This window comes from Ptiloglossa arizonensis, chromosome 9, assembly GCF_051014685.1.
Source record: "Ptiloglossa arizonensis isolate GNS036 chromosome 9, iyPtiAriz1_principal, whole genome shotgun sequence".
Lineage (NCBI taxonomy): Eukaryota > Metazoa > Arthropoda > Insecta > Hymenoptera > Colletidae > Ptiloglossa > Ptiloglossa arizonensis.
In genome coordinates this window covers 20933671-20955951 of record NC_135056.1, presented here as the reverse complement: position 1 = coordinate 20955951, position 22281 = coordinate 20933671, and the positions used below count along the sequence as shown (strand labels likewise).

The window sequence follows — 22281 nt, the reverse complement described above, 5'->3', positions numbered from 1 at the left end:
GTGAGAAGTCGTTCTAGCGAACGACGCGCGCACCGTGCCGATTCAAGATCGTGACGCAGCTCGGGAACAATCGAGCAGACATTGAACTTGTCGTCGATTTTTCGAAACTCGCGAGGACTCTGCGTTGCCTCGCGTTGCCTCGCTTTCGGATCGTCCCGATGTAGTTTTCCACGCGTCTGCGAGCTCTGCGTCCGCGCGCGGACGCCCGAAAGGCTAAATACGCGGAGGACCCTGACAGACGAGATCGTCTGCAACCTTGGGCGAGTCTGGCCAGCGCCGCCCACTTTTCTGCCAAGTCAATCTCACGGAAGCTTCTCCGACGTTGGCAGAAAGCGTGGGCTACGAATTCTCCTACCTCTTCTTTCTCCTTCCCTCTTTTTTCTTTTCGTTTTTAGACCGCGCGACCGAGTGAACCAGAAATACTGCGCGGAACACCGGCCACGCCTACGCCGCGAACGGTCCGAGTGTTCGATTTGACGTTCGAATCGAGAAAAATTCACCGAGCAGTCCGATTCGAAACGTTTCGTCCGGGTCTCCGGCGCGCGAGACCTCCTCTCTTCGAGAGGAAGAAGAAACGCGAGCGTCCTTGGCTGCCAAGAACACCGATCACGCGTTCGAACAAGATTCTACCCGGAGAGAGAGACAAAGGAGCTTCCGGTGCCAAGAAAAGCATGTGGAAATCGAGATCGGGAGGAGCGCGGCCAGCCTCCGCGGGAAATGTATCGTGTTTCGAGCGCCGGTAATTGCGAACGGGAAATACGCGGAAACGCGACGCGACGCGACTCGGTGGTTAAGATCGATCGATAATGCGCGAAATAACGAACTCACGATCGAACCGAACGATCCCGACGGTGCCTATCGTTATCGTAAGGTAATCCTCCCTCGGATCCCGTTTATCCCCCGGCAACGCGATATCTTTCCTCGATAAAAAGAGACGGCGATCGATCGCGATACGATCGAAGGATCGTACCCCGAGGATTCGCTTTCGAGAAATATTCGCGCGAAATACGAGGAGACCGCGAACGATCACGGTGACGCGACGAGATACGCTCTCGAATCTCGCGTGTTTCGCGATTTCGGTGCGTTTCGAGACGCGTCGAGCTTCCTCGAAAGAGGGCAGCTCCTTCGATCCAGAAATAAAACGCCGATCGAGGCTCGCAACGAGACTAGCCGTGAACGAGTTCACGCGCTTGGAAATTCCGTGGCCGTAAATCGTCGCGATATTCGAGTGCGGGAACGATACGTCGAGATCGATGATCCGCCGATAGATCGCCGTCGCAGATCGATCCGCGATTCGATATCTCGAGCTACGTCCCTCCTTCCGCCGAAAGTTTCCCGATTACGTGGGAAAACCCGGCTCCCGTTGGATCTTCGCGGCGTCGGTGGGTCCCGGGGGCGACAACTTTCTCGGACGAGGAAAGAAGGAACGCGAGATGGCGAAGGGAAAACTTGCTCCACGCGCGACAGAACTCGTAATCCGATTCCGGACGAACGGAAAAATCTCGACGCGCGACGCGACGTCGCGCCGCGCAGTGGATCGTTCCGATTTTCGACTCGATCCCCTTGCAAAAATTAATTCGACCGTATCTCGAGCTCGATCCAGTTTGCGGAGACGGTTAAAGGCAAAATGCGGACGATTTTTCGAAATCTACTCGACTTGGAGCGACGCGCACTTGGTCGGATAGCGCGACGTAACAGGTGGAAGAAAAAAAAAAAAAAACGCACCGTTCTCGTTCGGAAAGATAACATTTGGGAATTTTCGATGTTTGTCGCGCAGCCGGTCGAGTCTCGCGGACGTAACTCGGGCGCCGATAAATTGAACAACGTCCAATGAAAACAAATTACACGCGCGGCTCGCTCGAAATTATTACGCGGTGGCCCGTTTATGTTTCTTCGCGAGTTACCTTCGTAACTCCGCATCCTGTTACGCTGACGAGGTACAGCCCACCCGAAACGATCATCGAACGATATCTATCAAACTTTTCTACGCGAAAATAGTTCTCGCGTAAATATACGCGTACGTGTACGCGACGTTTGCTCGAAATTCGAATTCTCGGCCACGTAAGCGAGCTCGTACGCAACGCGATGGATACCGAACACGCGTACGAGTCGTGTCTGTCGTGATTCGTAACGAGAGGGACGACCTAGAACGACCAATTGATTATCTATTCCTGTACACCGCGCGTTTCAATTTCAGCCTCCGGTTCTTACGCGTTCGTTCGACGTTGCCCGCCTTCCTTTCGAGCGTGCATCGTTTCGAACGTACGGCGAAAATTGTCGCCGACGAAACGTTTAAAAACGTCGATTTCGCGCGTCTCGCTTTTGCGATCCGGGCTCGGAAAATCCATCGCCCGGAGGCGAATTCTACCGTACGGATCTTTGCTTTTGTTTCCATCGACGAAAGAATCGACGATACTTAGCGAAGCGATCGACGAAAAATAAAGCGGTCGAACGAAACGCTCGAGAGCCACGAAGCTTCCGATTGGTCTCGAAGCGAACGCAGACTGGCCCGCGGCGAACAATCCCGCACGATTTCCAATCGCGGTTTACGGCTTTCGAAAATCCATCGGCGCTCGCTCTCTCTTTCTCTCTCACGCTCGATCTCGTCCAATTTTTGCGGCTCGAGCAGCTCGTGAGCGGAATAAGAACGATAGATAAAAAAACAAGAGTCTCGAATTACGGGGAACAATAATTGGATAGTCGCGCGGGGCCACGTGTTACGTCCGGGAATTTCGAGTCGTTAGAATATGTGACGGGAATTCGCGCAATAAAGGTGATTAAATCGCTCGGAGGATCTCCTCGTCGGCGGTGGTGGCAACGTGGATCGCGATCCTTCGCGCAACGACCATCCACGGCGCGTCACTCATCGTCCAATCCGGTTACCGGAGTTTCGAGCTTAACGGTGTTGCGCGAATCAACGCGAGACGCCCGCGGAAATCCTATTATTCCCGGATCATCCAACGGTTCTCCAAGCGAACGATTCTTCAACGTCTGTCGTAAAACTATCCGGACGTCGTAAGCTCTCGGTGTCGAGAAAATCGCCAACGAATCTAACGCGCGAGAACGACTGCTGCTCCCTCGTATCAATATTTCTCCGTAGAATTAACGGCTCGATTCTATCCGAGCTCGATGCGACGTTTGGAACTTTACGACGCTACGTTGAGCTTCGAAAAGCTCTGTAACGCGAAAGACGCTTTAAACGTTCTTTGGTTTTCGTTCAAAGAGCGACTCGAAAAATCCGCGAGTCTTCGCGAGCCTCTCCACTATCTCCTAAACGTTCCGTTTCACCGAACGGTTGCGTTTTTAAAACTGGACGACCGATTGCTCCGATCGTGATCGCGCTACCTAGGATCGACGCTCGAGAACGTCGAAGAAAAGTTATTTCGAACGTTATGGAGTTAAATCACCGAACGGCAACATCGTCCGCTCCGAATTCCTCGAAAGTATTCCCACGATTGCGCCACCCGGATTAACGAGATTTCCTTTCCTTCGGATCGAGCGTGTACGATACAGCGAACAGACACGATCAACGGTGACTACGTCTTTGAAAATTCTTTCGGGCACCGGGTTGATAATAACGCGCCTTCGTCGTGCCGAGATCGTGTACGTTAAAAGAAGGAAAAATAGTAATGATACGGTATCGAGCGCCCGAGGTAAAATTAAGTATACGTCCGGTGGAAAGACGTGGCGGTGTTACGTGCTGTTATTAGCCTAACCTCGCAAAAGAGAAGCGGAGAAAAGAAAAAAAAAGCGAAATAACGATCGACGGTTCGGCTAGCGCGTTACGCTCGAACGTAGACTCGAGCACGTATCGCGAGGTTGATCCCGTTTCTAATTGCAACGAACGAAGAAATAAAATCTCCGCGCGGTGGCACGATCGACGCGTCGCGCTTCGAGTCGAATTTCGCGTTTGGGAATCCCAGGGATTTTCGCGGATCGGATTTCGATCTGCTCGCGGATAACGAGCCGAACGACACGACCGTCTCGATACGGTATCGTTTCGAAGAGATCGAGGCTCGGTGGTCCGATTACGATCGTTCGAGCGGTAAACGACGATGCGTCGGTCCACCGAACGATTTTTCTTCGGACGAGCAGACGCACGAACGATCGATCCGTAACGAACGTTCCGCGAAGTGTATTTTCGTCGAACCGGATAGCCCGTTACGAAAACAACGCATCGCGCGGTACGAAGATGCGATCTCGCGATTCATCCGCGACGATTTCTCGTCATCGTCGTTACTCACCAACGACTCTTTATCTAATCAATTTCGCTCGGCTTGCACGCGAGTTGCTCGCTCGCTTGCAGTCGCGTAAAGCTCCGCGCTCGAGTTTATCGCCGCGGCGACGATTTGCGTACGTTCCCGGCTAATTTCCGTCGACGCGGACGAACCGAAAATTATCTCTCGACCTTGATCATCGAAAAGCCCGCGCCGGGTCGCGACAAACGCGAGAAGGTTGATGCTCCGTTGCCCCGTTATCGCCTCGCGATTGCGCGAAACGCGAATCGATAGTTGCGTAAAACGATGTAATTAGCCGATCGCGCGCGCGGCCATTTCGATACCAAGAGATCCGATCGTACGCCGATGAAATTATTCGATCTCCGCAGTTTCCGGGAAATCGATTACGAGGACGTTTATTTACGAATCGACGCTTCTAGCGAACCGTGAATTATTTATACTACGTTCCGTCAACAAAGCAGATATAATAATAGTATCGCGCGAGCGAGCACGATAAACAAGTATTTATCGATCAAGTTGGACAATAGTATCGACGATAAGAGGCAAGTGCGATGTGTGTGTGCGTGCGTGGGGAGGGGGGAGGTGAGTCGCGAAACGGCGCCAATTTACAATCTACGATCTCGTGATTCACGTTGTATCGCTATTGTAATTAAGATAAGGGGGTCGATGAAAAATTCTACGTTGACATTACATAACCCGGGCCTAAGCTCGGTTTACTCCTCGAGTGGCCAATCGCGTTATCGCGTTCGATCCGTCGTAAGATTCAGAAAGTTCCCGAAGGAAAGAGAGAGAAGGTCGTATCGTGGTCCGGCGTGACGAAACCGAGCGGAGAAAGAAGAAACGAACCTCGAGCGAGAAGCGTTGATCCACCGTATCGATAAACACCGTACAGTGGGAAATTTCGTTTCGCTTCGGGAACGATAACGGTACGGCGACGTAACGATCGAAAATCGAGGAGGAACGAAGAAAATCGGGGACGCGCGTCGAAACAACGTCGAAACAACGTCGGATAACGTTGCGTCGGAGGTGTTTCGTCGACGTGACAGCGGTGCTCGCGATAAAAAGTTCCGATAAAAGCCGAGGGGCGAGGGCGAAGGGTTCGCTCCGCGAGGAAGAAAAAAAAAGGCAATAAACCGTGCTCGGGGATCGTTTTTTGATATTTCCTTCGACGAGAGGGCCGGTGTACCCTCTTCCTCTCCCATAGCCGAGTTCTATAAATCTCGTCGATCCGGGTAGGAAATATTTTTTCGTCCGTCGACGAGCCGGAACCTTAGCCGTTTCAACGTGCATCGTAACCGGCCGCGATACCGTATTCCAGCGGAATGTTTCCGTCCGGTTAGAGACGGCTGAATTTTGGCGCTGTACCAATTTGCACCGGTGGATCCAACGGACATCAACGGAGTTTATTTCGGGACGATATTAACGGCGCGGTACAACCCCGTTAGACTTCATTTTCCCCGATATTAAACACGCCCAAGAAACGGAACGCGCGGATTAACGCTGGCCTAGACGCGGAACACGCGGAATTCGCGGGAGAATCGTCCGATTCTCGCTTCATGTAGGTCAACGAACACGGGCTACACTGGCAGAACCTTGTGCCAGTTTGCAGCCGCGCTTAATAAACATTATACGCGGACGAAGCTTATTTTGGGAGCGCGGCCGACACTGGCTCGAGCGGCGCGTTTCCTCGCGACGGAGGCTGGCCGAGCTCCGAATCGTCTCGAACCGTTTCTCCGAGATACCAAGACCACGGGGAAATAATCGACGCGCGGACAGCCTCCTCTCCGTGGATAATCGTTCGAAACGTTTGCAAAATTGACAGACGCGAAAACACGGCTGCTGGGCTACCGAGCGGATCGCTCGTCTCAGAAATCGGTCGACCGCGACCGCGAATCGCGCCGTTCGAAATCGATATTCTCGGTGGATCGAAACACACACCGCGAGCAAATATTTATTTATTTGTCGTGTACACGAATTACCCCGCTCGTGTACACGCGCATCGTACGATATAAGTACTAATTGACCGCCGTGTAAACCCGCCCGAGAACAGAACCGCAAGATTCGCGGGAAAAGTAAACTATCGTATCGTTGGATCAAACCGGGGCGATCGAGCATAATTTAAAAAGAAAGAAACGTAATTTCGAAAGAAATTTCCTCGAAATGGAAAGAAGCCGCAAAGACTTTTCTCTCGTGTGGATTCGTACGAGGAACTTATACAGAGACTAAACTCGTCGAAGGTGGACCTATTTTTTTTACAGTTAAAGAACCCGAATAGAAATATCCACGATTCTTCCACAACGTAGCGGTCCACGATTCTCGGAGAATATCGGCATTCCTGTTCGGCGCAAGACTAATCGTAAACATTTTTTATCGCGCGAGAATCGAACTGTTGACGCGTGTTTCGGGATAAGTAGAATTCGATGTTACGAGCACGAGCGAAAATATTCGAATTCGCGCTCGAGAAGAATTCGAGAGAACGAGGCGGCAGAATTAAATACGCGAATATTTCGGAAGTGTTTCGTATCTCGATATTTGCATTTAGTTTCGTCTCATTAGCATCGCACCGGTACATTCGGTCGTGTAGTAACGGCATTGTGCCGCGGAGAGGCTCGACGAATAATTTAGGGACCGTCCGCGCGTAAAAGAAATTTACGTCGACGTGCACGTTCGTCCGCGTTATTTATCAACTCGGTAAATCTCCGATTCCGGGTCTGTCGGCTTCGAGCACGAGTCTTCGAATCTCGCGATTCGATATCTGTTAGTTGAGATACGAAGGAAACGCTCGAAATCGAAACAGATGGTTCGCAACGATGCTCTCGATTGTTTTGGGTCGTAACGTTTGGTCCAAATATCGATACGAATACCGTTCTCGATCGCGATAAACGGAATTATCGATCTCGATTGCGAAGCGACAGGTTAAACAAAAACCACGCGCCGCGCCGGTCGGAGATCCTTACACCGATTACGTTCGAAACGGGATTAAACGAGAAGACGCGAGAGCGTTTCTGTTCTCTCGTTTTCCGTGTTCGAGCTTCTTGGAATCTTTGCTCGACGATCGAACAGTCAATTGTCTCGGAAATCTTACGACCTCGTTTCATCGAGAATCTTCCTCTCCGATGTGAACGAATTTCGAACGTTCGGGAACGACGGTATAACGAAATCGAAACGTCCGATCCAAAAGCGAGAACAATGGTAAATTACGGCAAGACACCGAGGCGACCGATCGAACTCGCGGTCGGATCGTAGAGACGACAGTTCGAACCGATACGCGGGAACTCGGGTTCCCTGTTGCGTTCGCCGAGTGGCACGTGTGTTTGACATTTTCTGGCGATCCGTACGAGCCGGAATCTCGTTCCCAAGGCTTTACCGACCAATGTCGCGGTAACCGAACGATACATCCGGGTAATAATCGCGTATAAATTGTCGCGAGTCGATTTCGTCGAACGAGCGGATCAAGCACCGAGCACGATGTATCGTTCGTATCGATCCGACAAAACGATCTCTCCGGTCGCTAGTGGTGACTCGATATTTCCGTTTAAAGAAAAAGTAAAGAAAAAAAAAAAATAGGTACGCTCGATCGAGATCGAACGGACGAAAAATCGATCGGGATTTCGCGATCTATTCCCGAGCCGGCCGTCACGTACCTTGTCCACGTCTACTGCTTCCAATCGTTATCCCAAATATATCTGTTCTGATCAACGATGGGCCTCGGTGCGTTGACGGACCCCTTCATAAGTGTCCCTCGCGACTTCACTAGGCGTCACTATGCGGGCTGACAGTGCACGCGTTTCCCAACGGTCGTGCACAAACCGCGTGATCTAGCGCGAACGAAGAGGATTCGCTACCGGCGACGAGCGTAGAGAGTTGAACGACGCAAGGGCGGATGTGCGTCTATGCTTCGAAGGGGACGAGACGACAACGACGACGACGACGACGACGACGACGACGATTGCACGCGAATCACCAAAAACGTGGCTCCGTGGAAGGGTTGCACACGCGACTACGAGCGGGAAGAACGGTTCCAGAAGCGGACGTCTTCGCGCGTGTACGAATTACTGAAGCCACCTGTCGAAAGAGCTTGTCTTTTATACGCTCGAGGTGACACCGACGAGATAAGGCCGGCTCCCGGAGTTTACATGCGGCTGGGTTTCCTCGTTCTCGGTCGTAGCACCCGTCGCCGCCCCTCCGACTCGCTCGTGACATTGAACCCTACCCGCGTAATTACCGCGGACTCCTCGATAATTGCGAACTACTCCTCGAAACGCGGCTCGAACGCTCCGCCCTCGATGGATCCTCGTGTCGACCGCGACATCGATCTACCCGCTACGTCGATCGCGATCCTCTCGAGATCGAGCTGAATCGCGAACGAACCGGCCGACTCGAATCTCCATAGGAGATTCCGGGTCGTTCGACGAAATCGCGCATAAATTTACTCGCGACGGAAACGGGATACTCGCAGCTCGACGCCCGCGACGCTACTCGATTAGTTTTCGCGCGACAGAAACTGGTTTCGGATTCGTCCATCGAACGAGCATCTAATTACGAGTCGAACGATCAACGAACGCGTAACCCCGGCTCCGAGACGTAACGTTTGTAAAAATTCCGTTGAGAAGAAAAATCAACGAGTGTACGCGAAAGGAACCAACGACGCGCGAAAGCCAAGCTCGATGAAAGCGTGGAATCTTAGCGTCGATCGAGGTATCGTTCGACGTCGATCTCCCGCGGGAAACGCGGTGCCTCGATTCGTTGGAAAACCGTAAATCGTGGCTAAGGAGAACCGTTTGTAAATTCCTCGAAACGCGATTTGCAATCGTTTTTCCCGGCGGCGGTCGTAAACGGACGATTCGAAAGGCTGGTCACGAGCGCGATGTTCGCGATGTTCGCGATGCACGGTGACGGGGAAAAAACGGGGAAAAAACGGGGATAAAGAGGGAATCCCATTATTCCTCTCCAAGTTCGCGGAAGTTAGCGCCATTGGGGGCAAACTCGACGATAAAACGACGCGGCCGGTTCGTTGGTCGATCGGCGTTCGAACGACGACGTCGAGGATCTCGTCGCGGCGCGCGTACGCGACTACGGCGATGCTGGACGAGGACAACGAGCAACGAAAATGTTAACGAAAGTGCGCGTAAATTGGCGTCGATCGGTCGATCGTCTCGTCCGTGAACGACTCGCGTCGCAACGCTGGTAACTCCGTTAAGGAGGACAGCGGGTCGCGGTAAATGTTCGAGCGCGGAAAACGACGCGCCACCTTAAAGGAGACCGACCGCGGCGTCCGCTGCGGCACCGAGTCTGTCGCATCGTTCCACGTGTTTCCGTCTACCGTTTCGTTTTCGATCGAATCGACGTTCGAGATACCCCTTCGAAGTTTGTTCGCGCGAATCGACGACCAACGACGCGAAAACGAAGAAGAAAAAAAGGTTCGTCGAAGGAATCGCGGCGAGGACGTGGCGTTCGATTGTTGCGCAATGCGGCTCGATGATGTCGATGTCGAGGAGTGCGACGATCGAGAGGAGCTCGTCGTCCCGTAAACGCGGCCGCAACGCGCGGTTCCCGTGCAAGCCACCGTAAAAGCTCGATCCAAGAAACGCGGCTGCGCGGACGCGCCTGCGTACGTGCGTGCGTGCGTGCGTGCGTGCCTGCCTGCCTGCCTGCCTGCCTGCCTGCCTGCCTGCCTGCTTGCGTGCGTGAGTGCGTTGCTGTTGCGAAGAGACGGTGCCATTGACCTTGAAATTTCCGGTACCAAGGTCCACCACGGAGACGCGAAATTCATCTCGGTGCGCGCGCGAGAGACCGCGACATCTCGTGAAACGGGAAACCCAGACACAACATGGAACCACCGCCCCTCCAGCTCCCCCTCCACCTCGAGTACCACCACCCCCCTTTGAAAACGCCGGTCCCGAACGGCGACCGATCTTCAACTCACACGCTGCTGCGAGCACCGGTTTCTCTCGGCCGGGTTTTCGTGGACCGCGATGCTTAGTAGCTTTCGAACGACTGACGCAACGGTGCCTCGGCGTCCAGACGCTTACGCAACGACGCCGTGTCCCCTCTTTTTCATCCCCTCGGATTGAAACGGACGCGACGTCGAAAAGGGACGACCACGGCGACGACGACGGCGACGGCGACGGCAACGGCGACAGCGACGTCGGCGACTGCGACTGCTACGAACACGAGCCTCCCGGTACACGGGAGAGACCGTGACGACGCGCACGTTATAGACGTAGATCGGAAGCGAGCCAGCGGGAACCGGCGCGAACCGGATATCGTAGAAATTCTGGGAACGAGACTACCCGCCTGGCACACCGAGGCGTCGCGACGCCCCTGAGATCGAACGATGACGTACGACCCGCGAGGCTTTTCGTGGCCCGATGACGTGCTTCGAGACACTCTCTGACGCTCTCATACGACGGTACCGTGCTCGGTCCGCGACGTCGCGTTATTTTCCATCTCGACGTCGCACCCGTCTCGCTGCCAATATCGTTTCTCCGATCGTTCCGGTTCGGAGAACGACCGTTACCGAGTTCGCCGATTTCCGCGAACGCGGCTCGATTTTTATCACCGACACCGAACAAAACGAAAGATGGGAAAAATTCTCCGCGAAGACTGACGCGCTCCGTGGCCGGATGGCTGGCCCGTGCGAACCGTAAATACGAAAGCGCAGGCTTGGCACGAGATAAATGTGGGTTGCTGGAGCGCAACGCGTACAAACAGACTGCCGCTGGCTCTCTGATGAATGGATATAATCCGGCCGATTTATCAGACACCGGTTTCCGGCCAGATTAAATCGCTACCCTTATCGAAGGTAACTCCTACGAAATCCTTCGCTACCGACAACTTCCCTCCAGGTTCTCTCGATACCCCGTTCGACACCGTGCCACGATCACGGTTCGCGACCGATCGGACACCACCGGGTTGCGCAAGAAATTACACCGGAATTATTGCCAGAGAAACAACACCGCGATAAGATTACCGGATCCGGTACTCGAACTTGGATCTTTCGCTCGTTCTCCTTCTCGATAATTATCTTCCCACGTGTTCGGGATCTAGCGAAGGGGTGTCCCCCGAGCGATGAGAACTCGCCACTTCGACGATCGTTGCGATCGAATTTTTCGAAACTTCTCGATGGATCTTTCGCGTAAGGGGAATCGGGGAGAATTTTATTCGAATATCCATAGCGATCCACGTTCACCGTGAAGTGTTTAATTCCATAAAACGGTCGATAACCGGACAAGTTGTTTATCTTTTATTCGTTATTGGAAACTTTTATCCAGATAAACACTTTGCCTATCACCGTCGGATGTGACCTTTGGATCGGTCCCCCACGGCAATCTCCACAATGGACGCGATACCAAAGTGCCGGAATTAACTTGCGTCCGAGCGGAGCGATCCGCGATAAAAAAACCGCGAGCGTATCGGTTCCGAGTTCTCGGTCGAAGGAACCGGTGGCGGCGTCGAATACGCGAGCTGTAAACTCCCGCGCACCCTCCCGTAATCGATTCTACGCCGTTCCTCGTGTGCATACACGTCCGCGATTTCGGCCACTGCAGAATGCAGATGCACCGGCTGCAACGAGATCGACCTCGGCGTCGCGGTAGGCACACTGACCCATTTCCGATGCCAGCGAATATTTCCAAGGACGCTCCAAAGAAGACATCGCGCCCTCTTTGCGGATTGAAAACCCTCCTCGACCCCGGAGCTTCTCGTTTTTTTTCTTCTTTTTTCGCGAGATCGATGCCGTTTCGGCGAGGGAGAACGTTTCACGGTTCCCAAGGTCGCGGAAAATGAAATTTTATCGTTTCCTCTGAACAACTGAGCGACACGGAACCGGAAAAGTAGCTCCGGCCAGCGACGTCGTTTCCGCCGCGAAGGAGAAACCTTCGAACGTATTCGCGCAACGAGAGAACCGAACGAATTACCCACGGTGTTTCGAGGTCCGCGCCATTTTGGTGTTACGCTCGATACACGGTTTCTAGGCAAGTCGAGATCAACGACGGTACTCCACCGGCTCGGATGATCGTCGACCAACCAACCTGCGTAAACCACTCGAGGAGAATGATCGACCAACGGACAAGACTTTCGATTAATCGCAACGGTGATTAAGCAGCAAGTAAACAACCCCGACACGGCTCCAGCGATTCGTAAATGATTCTCGGAGATCGAAGCGAGAAAGACTCCATCCCGGAGGTCGAACCCTGGAACAACGAAGAAACAACGATGCGCGTCCTCGAGCCGTAACGAATGTCCATTTTCGAACGTTCTTTGTTATTAGTCAGCCATTGTGTCGCGAGAATGACGCGGATTCGAGAATAGTTGCGATGCCTGCGATCGCGTAACAAGAGGGATTGCAATGCACACTCGACGAGTTGTTCGCTGAAATGCTCCAGACGGTTTCTAAGGACGATCGATCCGCGTTCTTCGAATCGGAATACTACCGGCCCGATAACGCGCCGGAGAATTGTTTAGAAATTAGAACGGTAGGAAAGAAACACGGTTGTTTCTCTCGTTTGTATATGTTCGTGTTTGTAAATTTGTAAAGTTCTTTTCCGAAAACTGCTGCGATAACCGTTTGCGATCGGTAGCGCGCGAGACGTTTCCAATAGACGAAAGGGTTGAATCGGTTTCGGGGCCAGATTCCAAGAAGTAGGGAACTCGCAGGTTCGAATGGAACCATGGACGACGTTGGAGCAACCTCGAGGGAATGATCCACGGCTCGACCGTAACGATGTTTTTCATCGAGAGGAAAAGTCGATCCGCGCGGGACGCATCGAATATTCCGCGGCCGATTTCAGCGACCAAGGTTCTAGGTGCGCGGGGGCGTTACTCGGTAATCTGCGACTACCTGTTCACGATGCGAGAAATTGTAGCTCGAAGTACGAAATCGCTTCGAAAGGCCGGTTGATTATTACCGTAATACACAGCCGCGGCGGCAGGAATCGTAATGGAAAACTAGGAAGCACCCGGGGGGAATCCTGGAGACGCGAATGCGAGAAAGGGCAGTCATCTCGGAAACTGGAAGACCCAAACGCCCCTCTCCTCGTCTCGGCACGGCTCTCCCCGGACGCCCATAATAGTTCAGTGGAATTTAATCGAGACGGCAATTGTTTCCTATTAACAGTTATGAAAGCGCTCCGACGACCTCTGAACCCCCTTTGAACCGTCGCCGACACCGACGCCGACCCCGTGCGGACGCCGAAGCCGTACGTATCCCCCGGACAGTCGTTTTAATTGGAATCCATTCGGGAAGATCGTGGCCGGAGCGACGGAGTTCGAATCGCCCGAAAATTGATAGCGAGCGAGCGAACGAGCGCCTCGTAACGGCCATTTTACGTTTTCGAAACGCCCAAGATTCTCACGCGCGAAAGTCGATCGAGATCACCGACCCGAACACGTTCGAAGACTTCGAGGAACGAAAACCGGAGCCGAGCCGAGAGAAGCGGAGATCGAGAAACGACACAAAGGTGCGCCGAGTGGTTTATCTCGTCCGACGATTCGAAGCATCGCGCGATAAAGAGTTCGATAGCCCTTCGAGGAAAAGAAGAAGACGTCGGTGTATACACGCGTTATCGGTGCGCGCCGACCGCGTCCCTTGGTGAGGAGAATTCGTGGAAAGAAATTTTTATGCGCTCGCAAAATGCAAAACAATCGTACGATCGGTGAGAACCGATCGTCTCGACGAAGTCTTAGTACACCGCGCTAGTAGAGAACGCGGGAAACTTCTTCTTCGAAGAGCAGACACGCGAAACCGCGTAATTCCGGAAAAACGAGGGTAGCTTTCGAGATTCCGTGGTATACGCTATCGGCAATCCACCGCGTTGAAACTTTCGACGATGTAACGGGAAATCCATAATCGCGTTTGTTTATCGACCACGGGAACAAAGGAACGAGCATCGAATCGTAAAGGGAAGGAGACCGTCGAAAAAATATTCACCGAATAACTCGGAGAGTGTTTCCAGCCGTGGCCGCTTAATAACATCAAGATGCAACGTCTCGAGCAAATCCTTCTCGTTCCGCGGCGCCTTAATCTACGTTTCGCTTCCGAGCACAGCAGCCCGCTCGTTCCTTGGACCCCCCATTTCCTGGGAATATTTTCACCGTCACGGGTACCCCGTACACCGAGCAGTCCATTTAACGAGAACCGGTCGGAAGCACCGTGGAAATTCTCTCCGTACCGAAAGGCTACGAGGGTGGAAAAAGATAAAAGCGGGGAATATCGCGGCGAAGCCGGCGAGACCTGCGGAAATTACGATTTTAATATCTCCCTGTTTGTACTCGTTGAAAAACGACCGATAAGATCCCGCCTCCTCGACGATTGTCGGCGAGACTTACGGCTCTCGAGTGCATCGTCCCTTTACTTTCGATCGCGGAGAACTAGTTTCACGCTCGGCTACGAACGATCGGCCCTCGATGGTCGCGTGCTACGAACACGCGACGATTATTTGTAAACACTTTACAAGATCGCGCGAAACCGTGACCGACGCTACGTTCGTAATTTATCTCGCATCGATTCCACCCGTAAATATACGCCGTTCACCGCGACGCGTTTCGTTATTTATGGCAACATTAATTAGCCGCCATTGCGAAACGAGCCGATCCGTCGATTAACGCGCCGAATCGAATCGCTCCCGAAACCTCCCGTTCCCTTCCGATATCGTTCGAGAGCGATTGCACGTCCGATGGCGCGATCGTGTTTCTTTTTTTTCTCAAAAATTCGAAACCGCGAGTCGGAGAACAGTCGATTACGAAAAGTCGGCGAGAAGACTCCGAGCGAAACCGAGGGACTCGGACTCCCAAGAGACACCGCGAACAATGAATTTCGTTAACGAGTATCGGTGCAAACAATCGATACTGACCGACGAGAACAATCGGTTTCTCTGTTTCCTGGCCAAAGGCTCGCCGATGGAGAGAACGCATCGCCGAACAGAGAACAGAGTGGAGTTCGAGTGTAAATCAAACGACAACTGTAACGAAGGATCCGTCGCGACGAACCTGCATCGTCCTTTCTAATGAGCTTTGGATCGGATCGATTGTTCCGCGCGTTTCGTAGCCGCGCGGTCTGTTCACGGCGCGGCGGATCGAGCCGCTGCGTCCACAACTCGATGATCGATGACACGATACTGTCCGGCTCGATAATTTACGGAGAATCATCGTCGAGTCGAACAACGCGCCCGTGCTCGTTGCCGCGTGAACCGCAGAATCGACCGGAACGGAGCCAGCCTCGAAAAAAGAAACGCGTACGGGAAAAAACCGTGAAAATGTTACACCACCCCGGAGGCGACCGTACCTTTTCTTCGAACGCGAGGTTAAATTATGTTCAATTGTTACCTCTTTCCATCCAACGAACGCAATCACCGGTTACCTAAAAAAAAGAAAATGACCCGAATTCGTTGGTTCTCCTTCCATCGCGACCGTGCGAGACAAAAGCGGAACCCAGCGGCGGTTATTATTTTTCGATGCTTCGGTCTTTCGATTTCAAAGACTCGAAAAACTCGCGGATCTTTCTAGCAAACGCGAGCAGTACCCGAGCTTCAGCTACGTCCGAGGACGAAACTTTCGCGAAACTACCCGCGACGCGACATGGCGAGTTCGGTGTGCACGTGTAAACGATTCTCGGTAGCCAAAGACGAGGAGAAATGTTCATCCGGTCGCGGACGAGGAAGAAAACATCGACGAGTGGCAATTTATTTGCTCGTTTTTCCATGGGTGAAACGCTGCACGTCTTTTGCGATCGTGGATCGAAAATTTCCTACGGAACGGGCGCTTCGTATCGTCGATTCATCGTCTACCGAAGGTCTCGCGGTCGAAAGGCTCGAACGACGATCCCCGGTTCCAGGTTTTCGTAAACTCCTGTGTCGCGAAATTCGTCTTTATTTCTAACACGCTCCCCCGAGGTAGCTTCGCCCCATTAATTTGCGGTCGAGATAGCAACGCTCGCGATACGTTGCCGTACCACGGAAAATATCGGGTGGAAGCGCAGACTTCGTCGCGTTCCGACCCTACGACCGACAACAACGAACAACAACGGTTCGAGCGCGAAACCGAGTCGACGACTCTTCTCCATCCCCTCGTTCGCTCTCTCTTTCTCGGTTTTTTGTCTCGGTTTCTGCCCAGGGGGTACACAGGTCGCCCATAAATCGCGCAGCGAGGGTTAACGCGATTCAGAGGCGCGAATCCTCGAAAAGGGTTCGTCCGCGTGCCTGAAAACGAGAAACAAAACAGCCGACAGCCCTCGGGACTACGGTCGAGAACACTGGAAAGGCGCGAGGCGGAAACGCGCCGCGGAGAAAGAGGACCGAACAATATTTCACGCTCCCCACGCTCGAAAGACGACGCGCGTCGCGTCGCGTCGCGTCGCCTCGCTTGGCGTTCCGCGCTCGTTTAATTCCTCGCGCACGCGAGCGGAGAATTCGCGTCGACGGGGTTTCGCGACACTTTGAACCGTCGACGGTGTCCCTTTTTCGAAAGTCGCGCGTACAGACGTTCGATCGCGCGACGTCTTTCGCTTTTGTCGCGTCGTCGATCTCTTTGTTCACTTTTCGCTATAAGTTTGTTCGCGCGTATTCGCGACGAATTTCTCCGACGATCGCGCGGATAAAACGTCGGTTCGGTTTACGAACGACGCGGTCACGGACCGAGACGATACACCGATGAAAACGGTGAGCGCATCGAGGCCGACGTAGACGAATCTAGAGGCTCGAGCGTAAATAGTATCGGTTAATAGCCCCGAATCCAGATGCACGCGTTCCTCTACGGGTGCGCGAGCGATGTTTTAATTGCCGCGTATCTGGTAGGAATTTGGGACGTCTCGGCGCCTCGTTGGCGGAAAATTTGTACCCTTGATTACCGTCTGTGTGCAGTTCGAACGCGGCTCGCTAAGTAGCTGCACGCGCGCAACCGTGCGCCGCCATAGTCGTTGACGGAATTTCAACGTTCGCCCTCCGTCGGGCCAAACGCGTTCCGAAAATAGTGTACCGCCCGTGGGGTATAATCGTTCGCGAAATTTCCACGCCGTTCGAATCGATCCCGGTCCCCCCGCGGCCTGGAACTCGCTAGGAAGCTGCCGCGCGGAACGATCGATCCCGCGTTTAAAGACCGTTCCGGTGATAATCGACGCGAATTATTCAAACGAAGTCAACGCACGGTACGTCGACGTCGACGGAAATAGAAGCCCGAGCGGCCCCGACGTCCGTCGCGAAGCCATTCTTGAACGATCGGCCGTCGAAACTCGACCTCGAGACCTCGAACTCGACGACGATTCTTCTACCGACGACACCCGACGCGTCTACCGAGACGCTCTCGGACCCTGACACGAACTCTCGCAACGGAATCGCGACGCTAGCCACATTCCGCGATCCAATGAAATCATGACACTTGGATACGCTCGTCGCGCCTCCGGTTCAAATCGATCGAGCGAACGAGCAAACCAGCGAACGATCCGTTTCGGGTCGAGTTCCATTGACACCGTTTAACGACGAGAATGCACCGCGCTGCCGCCTCCTACCGATCTTAAAATCGACCTTGCCGACCACGACCACGACGACGGACCGACGTTGCACCGACGATCGTCAATTTTTCCACGATCTTTGGAAACGATCGAACCGTACTCGACCGTGCAAATGCTCCCGCGAGCGTGTTACGAAACGGGGTCTTTTCAAATAATACGCCTCGCTTTTAAACGGTACGTCTACGATGCTCTTTATCTACGGATCGCAACGTCTCTTAACCTTTGTCTCGTCGAGCAATCGGTGGTCGAGAATCGCAACGACCGCGCGTATATTTCACCACGCGACCGGTACAACGTGGAAATAAACGTTTCGTTGGCGAACGATCTCGCGAAACGGAGCAATCGCATCGGCGATGTTGTCCGCGTCCTTAGGACGCGACGGTCGCTGCCCAGAGAACGGAGAGACCGACGTCTGTGTTTCCTCTCCGTTAAATAAACCCCGGTGCTTCCCAAAATACAACCGAGTACGTTTTCAGCGAGGATTTCGTAAACCGTGTCGAGTAAATCAAAAATAGACGGTACCGCGAGATTTCGCTCGGCTGTATCGCACGGTCTCGTGGTTGACCCCGAAAAATTTATCGCGCGAATTATCGCGGCCCTGTAATTTTCCCATTCACGAACGCGAACACCAGCCATCGAATACCTGATACGATAATGGAATAAATTAAACGAGAACAGCCGCGTTCGTGCACCGTTACGGTTTGACGGAGAACGCGGACGTCGAGGAACGCAACGCAGAAACGTAAACACGCGCGAACAAATAGATCGCGAATACGCGGTGATTCGACGCGATCGATCGCAGCGAGTTTCGTGGCAATTGTTCGAGAAAAAAATATCACCGGTACAATTTCACGAGATTCGAAACGAAAGTTTACTCGACGAACGCAACGAGGGGTCTCGAGTATTGTTGTCGTTAGGTAAACAGTCTTTGCATCGAGGTATTACACAGGCGTAACTAGCGTAATACGAATACGAGTCGACAAAGTTGCGCGTAATTCATCTTGAACAAGTTCGAGTAGTGTACGCACGGTCCGCGCGATTGTTTCCAGCGGTGGTCGCGGTGCGTGGCGTGGTACCAAAGAAAGAGAAAACTTTCGAGCGGTTCTAGGTGGAGCATCGAGTTTAAAAAGTTACGGAACAGTCGTCGCGGCTATTAATATCTAACGAACCGGTGCTGGTCTCTCGCGCGTCGGTATCGCTCGCAGCCTCCGCGTAACAAGGCTGCGCTCCAAAGCCCGTACGCGCGACAAATCGATCGACAAAGGACCCGAATGCCCGACAAAAGTGTCCAGTTTTTCATATCGGATTCCGTAACGATGCTCGCGCGCTTTTGTAACGGACCGCGGCGGCAGTTTATCTTCTTCCAGGATTTATTGACGGATTACAACGGTGAAAAATAGCGGCAATGAAAATGGACGAATCGATGGCCGGCGATATTTTACACCGCCTTGCTCGACCGGCGCGTCCGACGAAAATCATTGTCGTCGTCGCGGAACGACCGTTCGATCGAGACTCGCCGCGAGTACGTGTATATACGCCTTTTTTTCCTATCCTTTATCGAACTACCAGGAACGATCGTAAACTCCAGACTCTTGGAAAACGAACGAGCAACGGTCCACGGTTATCGACGACGTTTTCGAATCGATACGAGGTCGAGTCGCGTGCAAACCGCGCCACGTGAAAACGTATCGTTTCGCGAGTACAGGCCGAACGATAGCTGGCTGCTCGGTGGTATTCGATCGAGCGTGTACACGTACCGTGTCGAGATGAGTTAAAAAAACAGTGACCGTCTTGAAAACAAGACATTCGCGAGACAAATATTCCGGTCTGTAAACGAACCGTTCGAAACCGTTCGATTAAAAAGTTAGGTTCTCACCATCGTTGGTAAGTTCTCGCGCTACAAATGCCAATTTTCCTACCGACGACTTCGTCTTATTCTCTCAAAGATCCTCGGTCCAAACGATGCGCGAATACTCGTATCGCTCGAGGAAGCTCGAAACGTGAACACAATTCTCGTGAATACTATTGAAAGAAGACGTTGACGATCACGAGAGAAGACGCGGTTTGTTCGCGCGACGATCTTTCTCCCGGGAAGTCGAAATTGCCGCGGCTACATCTATTACTTCCGAACCGATTAATACCGGTCCGGTGTACCAGCTCGCCGCTAATTATTCTTCGTGGCGGTGGTGCGCAGGCCTGGGTTAATCGCGCGCACAGAGCGGAAAACGCGGGGGCGACCGGCAGAGAGATATGGAAAACCGCTGACGCGCGCCAGTTTTCCACGTGGTCGAGTTCACCTCGGTCCCGCTCGGCTTCATTTGCGTTTCGGATCGGGGTTGCCCTCGTTTCCGCCCGCGTTATTGTCGCGCGCCTCGTTCTTTCTTCGTACCGCGAGAACGCTCGTTTCAATGGCGTTGTTGCCCACTACACGTCTCACCGAGGAACGAAGGGATAAACGGGTCCTGTTTCGCCACGGTTCACCCTCGGTGAATAAACAGGGAAACGACACCTCGGCGGGTAGCCGTCAGCGGCATCGTGCGCACTTTTCGAAACTGAACGTAACGTTAATTAGATATTTTATCTCGAACGTATCCGTTGCCCCGAGCCACGCCGGATATAAACCGTGTTTACGTTGGATATCTCTTCGACGTTCCGCCACGAGCCACCACGTTTCTGGATTCGTCCGTGTGCAAAACAGAATCGCGCTTACAACTGTTCCAGCGTTGCGCCGGTGCTCGACGGTTCATTGACCGTCAAACTTTTCATTTGTCAGCCGGAAAGTGCGCCACGGTAATTCCGGGGAGTTAATTACGCGATGTTACCGGGCGATGTCCGAGCGGTATTATCCCGCGTGCAAAGCTGTGTATTCTCGTCCGTAAACGAATCGAAGGCGCGGACCGTTTACATACGTAGGAACAAAGCTCCGCGAGACCGCTCGGACGAAAGCTCGGTTTAATTCTTGGAAAATGCACCGCCTCGTGCAAACGTACTCGTTCCGTGGTTTCGATTTGTTCGCGTATACGCGAACCTCTCTTCGATCGTCGCGGAAAATCACCGCGCGATTCCGCACGGCCTCGACTCCCAACCGGAAGTAGCCGAGTAATAACGCTGGAAACGCAACTCGCGAAAGTCCCGAGATCGTCCGCGTAACGAATTCGTTGCATCGATCGTAGGTACGCGCGTTGTTGCACTCGGTGCATCGGGACCGCGTATGGTTCTCGGTTTCTCGCCGATTCGTAACGATATCGATCATTCGACGCAGCTTCAAAGGGGGAATCACGGTGAAAGACCGGTTTCCCTTCGACGGAACAACGAACCGCCGGTACCGGAGGCCCGTCGAGTATCGAACTTCTTCCTGCTCGATCGCTAACAACAACGAAACTCAATTATCCCCAGCCTCCGGGCTATTCTAATAACTGTAACTTTCTCGGTGGCGAGCTAGATAAGACGTTGCGTTCCGGGAGCGTGTGGAATTCGCGCCGGAATACCGCGGTCGCTCAAATTAACCAATGAATCAGCCGGAAGCAACGGCGAATCGTGAACGCGCTATATACGTATACGCGAGTTTCGCGAACAAGGCTCGTGTCATCCGGTAGATCCGTTTCGAAACCGCCAACGATTCGCCGCCGCTCGTCTCTCTTTCTCTCTTTCTCTCTTTCCTTCTTCCTTTCTCCGTAGCTGTATCAAATTCGTATTCGAATCGCGAGAAAGCGGTTGGTTACTGTTTCCTTCGAAACGACTCCCCGATCGAACAGTGATTTCGTCCCGCTATAAATTTTCATATTCGACGAGTAGGATCGATTATCGTCGGCGAACAGGTCCGCGGGTTCGTTAATTTTGATTAAGCGCGATGGACCGAGCCGAGATGCGTCGGCGTAGAAGCGATTCGCGGCGAAGCGATCTGCCAACGCTGTCGGCGTTGATATAAATTAAACGTTTCAACGGAAGCCTCGTGACTCTTTCGCCGTAATTAATGCTTTGTCTTTTCCCAACGTGTGTACGCTACCGAAGCGTCGCGCTCGACGAACGACAGTGGGCGAAATATTACGCGCTCGCGGGGTACGCGGGTACGTTTCGTGAACTCTGCGTTTTCGAAACGACACGATTTTACACTCTCGTTACAAGTTGCGTACTCACCATTTTGAAGAAAATCTGCCAATGGCGGCGCACGAGTGGTAGAAACGCACAATCTCGATAAAATTTCTCTCGTACGATTTACAAATTCGTTAATATCTCTCTCTTTCTCTCTCTCTCTCTGGGTTCTCTTTCTCTATTCTCTGCGTTACGATTCGTCGTCGAGCGTTTCCCTCTCGATTTAATACCTCTTGCAAATTATGAAAGAGAAATACTGCATATAAAATATCACTTGTTTACTTTGGCTTGTCCTCTATCGCTTCGCGATTACTATAAACGCTGGAAACTTGGGGAAAAAAAAACCTGCAAAGAAGAGATCTTAATTAGTCGACTTGCGTCACTCGTCACAGCCGGCGATATCTAATTGGTACTAATTGGTAATAAACTCGCGAGACATCGGCCGTC

At 52.8% G+C, this 22281-nt stretch overlaps 1 protein-coding gene across 6 annotated transcripts in view; it reads right to left on the bottom strand.

Moving 5' to 3' along the window:
- The window catches only part of Mdr49 (Multi drug resistance 49), a 49769-nt gene that overhangs the window by 26548 nt on the left and 940 nt on the right, over positions 1-22281 (bottom strand). For 2 of the 6 annotated variants that reach the window (XM_076320084.1, XM_076320089.1), the window contains exons 1-2: positions 10165-10315; positions 7883-8303 (exon numbers count right to left, since the gene is read on the bottom strand). The gene's annotated coding sequence lies outside the window, so the exon portion shown is untranslated. Of the gene's footprint in view, positions 1-7882; positions 8304-10164; positions 10316-21879; positions 22180-22281 lie in introns of those variants that run through there. The other 4 variants (XM_076320085.1, XM_076320090.1, XM_076320086.1 and 1 more) reach the window with 2 other exon arrangements.